This window comes from Oxyura jamaicensis, chromosome 1 (assembly GCF_011077185.1).
Source record: "Oxyura jamaicensis isolate SHBP4307 breed ruddy duck chromosome 1, BPBGC_Ojam_1.0, whole genome shotgun sequence".
NCBI lineage: Eukaryota > Metazoa > Chordata > Aves > Anseriformes > Anatidae > Oxyura > Oxyura jamaicensis.
This window is the reverse complement of record NC_048893.1, coordinates 115,171,400-115,180,915: the sequence shown is the minus strand read 5'-3', so window position 1 is coordinate 115,180,915 and position 9,516 is coordinate 115,171,400. Positions and strand designations below refer to the sequence as shown.

General features: G+C 42.9%; 1 long non-coding RNA gene across 1 annotated transcript in view; it reads right to left on the bottom strand.

The window, feature by feature from the left end:
* Positions 1 to 4,403: 4,403 nt before the first annotated feature.
* The window catches only part of LOC118160908, a 112,420-nt gene continuing 107,307 nt past the window's right edge, over positions 4,404 to 9,516 (bottom strand). The window contains exon 3 of the long non-coding RNA XR_004747740.1: positions 4,404 to 5,242. This is a non-coding gene — a long non-coding RNA (uncharacterized LOC118160908). The remainder of the gene's footprint in view (positions 5,243 to 9,516) is intronic.

The following is a 9,516-nucleotide window of genomic DNA, read 5'->3' as shown; positions in this document are numbered from 1 at the left end:
GCTGGCCAGTTTCAGAGCCAGGAGAGATCCCTGGAAGGGTACCAGTACCCAGCAACACATACTTTCCATCTTTGAGGAATGAATCTGAAGAAATCTTACCAGGACATTTGTTGTTAAAGGGGTAAAGTTATTCAGTATGGAAGTCAAGGTCCTGGGAATAATTTCCTGTAGGTCCTGTAGATAATTTCCATGCTTGGCAGTGTTCCCCTCTTTAGTTCCAGTTTGTGATTTTTTTTTCTCCTTAGTTAAAGCTTCTGTTTGACTTCATGCAACCCCAAAGGCAAGTCCGCCCTTTTTTACTAGCTAAGTAAATGCTAGAACTCGGCTTCATGAAGTGATTATGTTAGTGTGCAGCAATGTCCAGCAGCTCCCTGAAAGCCAGGAGCCACAGAGGCCTCCATGCCAGAGCCCATCCCTCCAAAATCAGCGTAGGAACAGGACAGGCCCAGAGATCATAGACAGGTTCAAACAAGTGTCTGGATCACCAGATAAGCTCATGTTGACGAGACATGACGTCCAAGGTCAAGCTAGCAAGTTAATCAACAGGTCAGAACCAGTGAATGCCAGTCAGGTCCAGAAAGACAACGGAGGCCCAAGGTCAACCTGTGAAGTCAGTCCCTCGGTCAGGGCCTGCCAGGCAGGGACACAGTTGTGGTTGAGCTGGAGCACACTCCTTTCACAAGGCTCATATGTAAACTCCAACTCAGTGAATGCTCAGCACTGAGCTTAAATATCCTATGGAAGAGGGTATGGGTAGAGGCCCAGATTAGTTTTCTGAAGGCTGTTAAGATCTGATGTCTCACTTGTTCCGTTGTACTCCCTCCAACACCACAGCAATTCATTGGTAACTCATAGATAACACCTGTGGAAAGAAATTGTCGCAGTGAATGTTCCTGATTAATTTTTAATGTATAAAAATTTACATAAAAATTCACTTTGTCAACAGAATGATCTCTCTTTTTTTCTTGTTATGATGGAGACCAATGAAGTGCAATGACTGCGTATGGGAGGGTCTCTATTAGGGATTCATCGGTTTTCTTTGTCAAAAGATGTTCCTTTAGTGAATATATATTGGAGATGTATTAATTGTAGTCTTTAAAATCCTGGAAACAAATATTCAGTACTATTTGAAAAGTGAATGTTGTATTTCCTGTACATTTGTGTATCCACCTTATACCATGACACTGATTGAGGGTCATGAGTCAAGCTGTCGCTGTGCTATCCACGATGACAACATAGGCTGAAGTGATACCACTTGCCACAGGGACCTTAGGAAGGGACCAGTGTTTATGTATTTAGTATTAGGGAGCAGGCAGAAGGGTACCAATGCTCTGATTTCTCTGAGACACTCAGCAGTGCATGGTACTACAAAGCAAAAAAAAAAAAAATAAAAAAAAATGCAAGAGACAGAAAATTGCTCTAATTTAACTTGGACATGTACAGTCTCTTCAAAGAGGAGATTTAGTCTATTAGATTCATCTGTAGTTTTGCTCCAGCCACTCAGCTGTAAGGGGGTTAAGCTGGAGGCAAACGGTGATTCAATTTTATGACCAGACTGAAAATACAAATAAATCTATCGCTCCTGTGTGCTAACTGTAATGCATGCTCAAGTGCAGAATGCTTTAATTGGATATAATAGCTCCGGGTCTGGACTTATATACATGCACATCAAATCACTCCTTTTAAACCATAAAGTGCTATTCAAATAATTATTTTATTAGTGTCTTCATCTTCCTGTATGGAAATGTGGAGCATATGACAAGCTCATTAAATGCCTATAGCCATCACCCAGATAATGTTATTAAATAAGAAAAAGAAAAGGTATTATATTTTTATATATATTATATTTTTGATGTACTGGCTGAGAGCACTCAGGAGGCTGAACTGGAGACTCTGTTGCATTTGTCATCCTGGTGCCTGTCTAATGGGGAACACAGAAGACCAGCAAAGTGTGGGAAAAGTGACACATTGTTGAGGATTGAAGTCTGAGCACCGGGGCTAAGAAATTACAAGCAGTGACTAACACTAAATATTTGACAACAGTGCAGAAAAACAGCTTCTTTCTTTCAGGGAACAGGCTTATGACTACGAACAAAGCTCCAAGTTTCTTTGAGTGTTTAGAAACCGGCAGTATTGTGGGTGCCACATCCTAAAACTCCTGGAGAAGAATATGGGCAATGCAGTTGCCAGCTAGTTCATGGAGAACAGCTGCAGAAAAAAATGCCTCTCCTTGCCCTTTCAAATGGATGAAAATTTTCATGAAAGAGCCTCTGTGAAGGAGGATTGGGCTTCAGCATAAAGAGTTGGGCTGCAGTTTCCAAGCAGATATGTGCAAAGGAAACTGTAAGGAAACTGATCCCTGAATGGAGGAACTCCCAAATTTCCTGAATATCCCATTCAAAGGAAAGGTTGCTTCTCCTCCCTGTGAGAAATGCTCAGGGTAATGTAGAGCAGTGGAGAGTGAGGCTGTCTGCTCTCATAGACCAGGAGCTGGTGACTCGATCATCTGGTTTAAAATTGCTGTGGGATGGGCTTTTCTAAGTGAGAAAGTCTTCTCCTGTTCAAAAGGTGGAGAGAAAGAAAGGGAAAAGGAGCTGCAAACAGGAGCTGAAAAAGGGCAATCACATGTGAATGAATATCATTGAAAGGGCATGGCAAATGTTTGAGCTGGGTTGCTCGTTTATTTATTAATTTTGTTGTCAAGATGCTAGGATGAGGAGAGTCTTGATTAGCTTTGCTGCTTCCTAATATCAGTAAGCAGTGCTTTACAAGAAACAGATGAAGTACAAGGAAATACCCTTCTTGCTCTGGAAACTGCGTGGAGATTTACATCAGTTTAAGGAGCCCTGCCTCTGCAAGTTCTTTGATTTCCAAACAGAAATAAGGGTATTTTCAAGTTGTTTGTTTGTTTGTTTGTTTGTTTGTTTTTGAATAGGAATGCCCCTGATACACAACAAGGTTCTTCAGATACCATCTTTACTTCCCCAGGATTTCAGGGTAGCCTGCTGAGTGCTCAGTGGCAACACACAGGTAGCTGGGACTGTGATGAGGCAGCTGGCTTCACTTTTGAAATATGCATAGCCTTTGTGCATTTGACTTAATTTTGGTTGCGAACAATCAAAATTCAGGAGAGTTATGAAGAGGATCCTATTTTCCTTTTCTCAGGAGAACCCATTGGAGTAAGACAGAGGAATGTGTGTGTGTGTGTGAGTGGGAAGCTATTCCTCTCCTGGTTCCATCTAATTCTACCCCACGTTTGCAGAGATTTGTTGTGTGCCTCATCAATGGTCATTTTGGGGATGCATAAGCAGCAGACAAGGAAACAGAAGGGTTCAGATAAATGACTGTACTGAGCAACCACTCAGGCATGGAGGTGGAGAGTTTACACAGCTTGTGTGGAGTGGCAGGAGATTTGGATGGCTGGACCGTGAAGCAGAACTGACCAGGAGCACCAGCTCCATCACAGATCCCCTCAGGTACACCCATGCTCGCAGGTACACACTGTAACTTGGCTCTGGGAAGTGATTGGTGAAAGAGATTGATTCATTCTTAATTTGCCTTTCCTCTGCTTAATAGCCCATATAACGTGTAGTTTAAAGATATACACAAGCTAATTAGGAAAGATATATTCTGGATGGGAGTTGCAGCTGCATGATGTGAAATTCCTGCAATCAGTGAAAAAAAAAAAACACAACAAAAAACAAACAAACAACCAAAAACACATAAGGGGCTTGTTTACACACTTCAGGCATCCAACTTTAGCTACGTTGCTGTGAATGGCTGAACTTGTGATATTCCATTCTTCCTTCACAGTAAATATTTCTGCAAGAACTTGTAATGCTGCTTGTAATACCTGTCATTAGGATGCTCTTGAAGTCTGGTTTGTGTGCTCAAAATCTTGACCATTGCTTCCAACAGGAGCTGTTGTTTGAATAAAACATCATTACAGATCCCCTGCAAAATTTGTTTCTTACCCTTAATAGTTTCTCCCAGTGATATTACTGGTATGATTTCTGGAGCTACTTCGGGTTCCATAGGTTTTCTCACACTTAGATGAGGAATAATTTATTTTCCGGTGCATAAAATCTTTCATTGTTTTGGTGCAGGCTTCCCTCTTCCCTTACGATACTTAAATGATTTCAAGTTTGTTCTAAGATCTTTTGCTGTTTACCTCTATGGCATTCATTATCAGCAATTTATCATCTTACTGCATTTTTTCATATTTAATATTTCATATTCAAATGCACAATCAATGCATGTAACAGTAACAAATCTAAAAAATGTTCATATAGCATATATTCCTTATAATGTACTATGTAGCGTTTGTGTATGCAATACTATACAGAGTATAAATATGATATGCATATACTGCACAGTATATGTAGATACGTATACTGTATATACAGTATAGTATATACTGTACAGTTGACAGTATTTGGTGCAGTACACAGGATTTTCTCTCCATGTGGATTCAAACCAGTGATGAAGATTTAATGAATTACCTTAAAACATTCTTCAACTTATTTTTTTCCTTTTTCATGGCTGCATTTTTGAAACTGAGATAGTAGAAAGCTATGAAGAAGTCTTCGTCATGAAAGGTGATCTTTTTCAAGATACAAGATCCTAAGTGGTATGTACTTTTTCATGGCTAGATAGCTTATATATATCTATTACCACCCTTAGATTCAGAGTCTTCCCACTTGGTGCTAGCAGGAGATTATTTTCCCTTGCCTGATGTCAATGTGTAATTATTAACACTCAAGAAAATTCTAGAAAACCTGTGAAGAAAATGTATAATAGGTATAAGACTCTTGAACCTTAAAAGGTTTGGAAAACCTTTAGATAAACTTTGAGGAAGACAGGCTTACTCATTACAAATATTGACTAGCTAAAGGACAAGACTCAGCAAATAAGATGATAAAGTCAATTCAACTCTTCTTATTGTGTGCAGATTAAGTGCTGCTTTCCCACTTTAAAGAAGGTTCCTGCTGTCTTCTGCGATACTGAGAGGAGTTCAGTTTACAACAGAGACAGTAATTTTCAGGCTATCACAGAAAAGCAAACTTTGTTGGGACAGAAATTAAGACCAAAGGATAAGATAAATATCCACAGACAGACCAGAAGCTGACCTGGAAGTGTGAAGGACCGCATCAGATATCTTTTCTTGATTTGTCATGTTTATCATCAAGTAATTGCAATTGTGAGGATGGAGACTCCACCAAGGCTGGTACAAAACTGAGTTCTGAAACAGAACAGTAGATCTGAGTCTTTACAGTTATTTAAGAAACAGAAACTGGATTTTAATATACATATTTCAGGATTAATCATTGGAAGTTGGTGTAAAGCAAATGAGAATAAAAAAAAGTCTTCCGTCCTTCTGGTAAGGAGGTAATCAGGTGGTTAATAACATTGCAGGACACCAAAGGAGACATCAGGCTGTTCCAGGTCAGTGGCTGCCCTGTTAGGACAGCTGCATAATAGAAAACACCTAAATGCTGTTAACTTTGGTCTTGTTTCAGATGCAGATGTCCTAAGCAAAGAGTGCACAATCAGGAGGTCCTAATTACTAAGAAATAACGCTGCTATCCTTTTCTTAGTCTAGTAGCTCTCTCATTTGTATTTGCTCTCAGGAGTGTCACTGGGCTAAAGGAGATGTACGATAAAGGATGACACTACCAGGAATAGTAATATAAGAACATATATATGCAGGACATTGTCAGATTATGTAATAAAAAAAATCATCTCTGCACACCAAGAAGATGCACCAAGATGCACCATGGGCTGGGGGATGCCCACCCAGTGAATCAATGGAGAGGCGTTCTGCAGTGCCTTGCAGTACAAGGGGCTGCTGCCTACAGGAATATAGGACGCATCATGGGATGCAAAGGAAGAGCATTCAGGGATCACGCAAGACAGTATGGGATGTTTAGGCAGGAACGAAATGTGGGGAAAGGGAGGGATCAAGGCAGTTGGGTGTCAGCACCTGGGGTGGGACCGCAAGATGAAGGTGCCAGCATCGAGTGTGGAGGTTTGTATCAGGGTGTGATCAACTAGCAAAGACCAAGGTAGATGAGCAGGTGGGTAGGTGCAGTGGCAAGGAAGCCAGGGGGGTATCTCTGAGGGTGAGAAACATGGAAGAGCTGGCTACTGGAGGGACCAGGGGCTCCAGACAGCCTGCCAGACACTGTGGGGTCTAAGTGTTGAGTGCAAGACCCACTTACATATGTGTCTGTGTGCACATGTGCGCTGATGTGTATACTTCATAGTAACAGACCTCCATTCTGATCAGCCAGGGGAGGGAACAAGATGAGGCCATTAGTGCTGTCTGTGTTTGTATGAGTGCTTGATGTGCATGTGCTGTCCTGAGCATGTATGTATGTGTGGTATACCTGCATTTGTGTGTGTGCCTCATTGGAAAAGATGTTCAGCCTCGCTACAGATTGGCCCTGGGTGCATGGAGCTGTGGCAGCCTCACCTGCATTGGCCTACTGTTTTTGCTAACTTCCTGGTAGACACAGGTTTAGATAAACTTTTTTTGTTTGTTTGTTTGTTTGTTTTGATAAACAGGTTACATTACAATAGAGTAGAGGGATGAACCAGGATAATGATCTACATACAGTGTTCCTAACAAGTCATGGAGAACAAAGAGAAAAATCTGAACTTTGCCTTTCTTCAGTCCTAAAGGAGTCATAAGTATGGTGTCTCTGGGGCACTCAGAGTACTCTCTCTGTCCCATTTCCATTTCCTAACAGTGGGCCAGCTTTTCTGTTAGTGACCCAAAGCTGTGACAAGAACAGAGTGCCTTGAAATGTCACTTGGCATTTTTGAAGGCCTGGGACCAGTGGCAGGGAACAAAAACGGAGAGCTAAGTGAAATGCAAGCTTCCTGAATATGGGTCAGAGACAATGCTAAAGACTTAAATGTTATTTTTCTTGCTAGGGCAGTCATCACAACGACAAGCTCATCCTCCTGAATGTTGAGAAGTCATGAATTTTTATTCTGTATTTTCTGAACGCGTATTTCATGACTATGCATGTTTACCAGATTGTAAAATAATGTTTACCAGGCATGCCAAAAGTAATTTATTTGATCTTTCTGTATAGCTGCCCATGTGCTGGTAGAGTGAAGGCACTACAATGAGTGCATTTGTGAGCAAGCACATGAGTCTGCATCTGAAGCCAGGAAGGTAGGATGCATGCCTATGGGTTTTCCTCTGATTTATTAGACGGTCAAGTGATGAAGAATTCGATGTCAGAGAAAATAATGTCAACACCACAGCACCCTGGAAGGACCGTTCTCTTTTATTCTACATAGTTAAGTCCTGAAGGTTTAGCAATTCAGAAAGGTGTCTACGTTGAAGCATGTTGGGTGTGGTGAGAATGAAGGCTTGTCATTGATATCTGCAGCATATTTCTTTCTGCTTATTTCTACAGGATAAAATGTCCTAAGAGGCAACACAGACATAGGGACATTTAATTTAAAGATCAATGAAGCAGTGTCAGGATATCACTAAGGTTATGGAAGTCTGTGACCAATCCCAGCGAAGCAGGCATCCTGTTATGCAATAGATGTGGAACATTCCTGTTCCTCTCCTCCATTCTTGGGCTTCTATGGTGTACTTTGACCTCAACCAAGTGACCCAATATTACTGCTTGAATGGAAGTTTGAATGGAAGTTTTTTTCATCCTGGATAGAGGTTTAATATCTAGCTCAATTTAATATCTAGACTGGATCATGGATGTTAGATCAACAAAAAGCAATTAAATTATTTAAAATTAGCCTCCTGTATTCTGTTTTGATTGAACTGAAATGGGCATCCTACTTGACAACAGTTGCTTTTTAGTGTAATGTGACTAATACCTGGAACAGTAATGGTTTTGTTTTCCCCCCTGGACTAAGGATGAGGATTATTGCTCCCTGGACTAAGAACAATATAGGTCAAAAGTATGAACTGTGTGGCTGATAACCTGCTGATCTACTTTCTAGAGGAAGCTAGAAAGCCTCTGGATGTTGTTTGCCTCTATTGTTTATATGATGGTGTTCTGCTGTTGTTTCTTATCTTCAGCTGCAGATTCAGGGAAGGAATCTTTCCTCTGAAACGTTCAGGGCTCCCACTTGCTCTGGATAGAGAAAGAACCAGGCTTTCTTTCCATGATTTAGTAGTCACTTAGCATATTTGGATAGGTTGTTGAGGATTGCAGCTTCTTTTGCCAGGTAGAAATTACAGTGGAGGTATTGTTAGAGGAGGGATGCTATGGATAGGCCTCACTTTAATACCCTGCAGTGACAGAGGGGTTGTCCCTATTTCAAAGGCGATGCTCAGACTGCCTGCAGACTGTGGAAAGCATCATGGCATCTGCAACATTTGTTTCCTATTGTCATGCTCTATTTTATATATATAAGAACAGCCAAGCTTAGAATGACTCTCTTGCTCCCTGAAGCATGGCTCTGTAATGGCTGGCTTGGCAATGCTGATAATTGCATAACCTGTGGAGGATCTGGTCCATTTTCCCTGTAGTTCACCACAGATTTTCAATTTCCCAATGACTTTAGTGGACATAAATTCTTAAAATTAATAAGGCCTGGCCTTAAAAAGACTTATGCTGTTGCTACAGTTTGTTGACATGAAAGTTGTTGTGGTTGCTATGGTTTTACACAAAGAGCAGGGTGATCTCATGGCTGTCTCTTTTAAAGTAATCAGCAGTACTCGATCTGTACTATACTTGCAGTATGCATATTTAGAAAAGAAGAAAGAGACTGTGTTGGGTTTACATGGCAAGGGTTTGGTAGTGGGGGGCTGCAGGGGTGGCCTCTGTAAGCAGGGCACAGCAGCTGCCCATGTCGGCTCAAAAAGGGACCCGCCGCTGGCCAGAGCCAAGACAGGGAGTGACACTGGGTGGGCCTCTGGGATAGCAGAGTTAAGAAAGGGAAAAAACACCATGCAATAGCAGCTGGGAGAGAGGAGTGAGAACATGTGAGGGAACCAGCCCTGCAGCCCCCCAGGTCAGTGCAGCAGGAGGGCAGGAGGTGCTCCAGGCAGGCAGCAGCAGTTCCCCTGCGGGCTGTGGAGAGGCCCCTGGTGGAGCAGGCTGTCCCCCTGCAGCCCATGGGTCCCACACGGAGCAGATCTCCACGCTGCAGCCCGTGGAGGAGCCCACGGGGAGCAGGTGGATGTGGCCTGGAGGAGGCTGCGGCCCATGGAGAGCCCCTGCAGGAGCAGGCCCCGGGCCGGAGCTGCAGCCCGTGGAGAGGAGCCCACGCAGGAGCAGGGGGCTGGGGGGAGCTGCCGCCCATGGGGGACCTGTGCTGGAGCAGTTTGCTCCTGGGGGATGGATGGACCCCGTGGTACGGAGCCGTGTGGGAGCAGTGCTTGAAGAGCTGCTGCCTGTGGGCAGCCCCCGCAGGCTCAGCTGGGGAAGGACGGCATCCCGTGGGAGGGACCCCACGGGGAGCAGGGGCAGGGAGGGACCATGAGACAAAGCCTCAGGGACTGACCACAGCCACCATTGCCCGTTC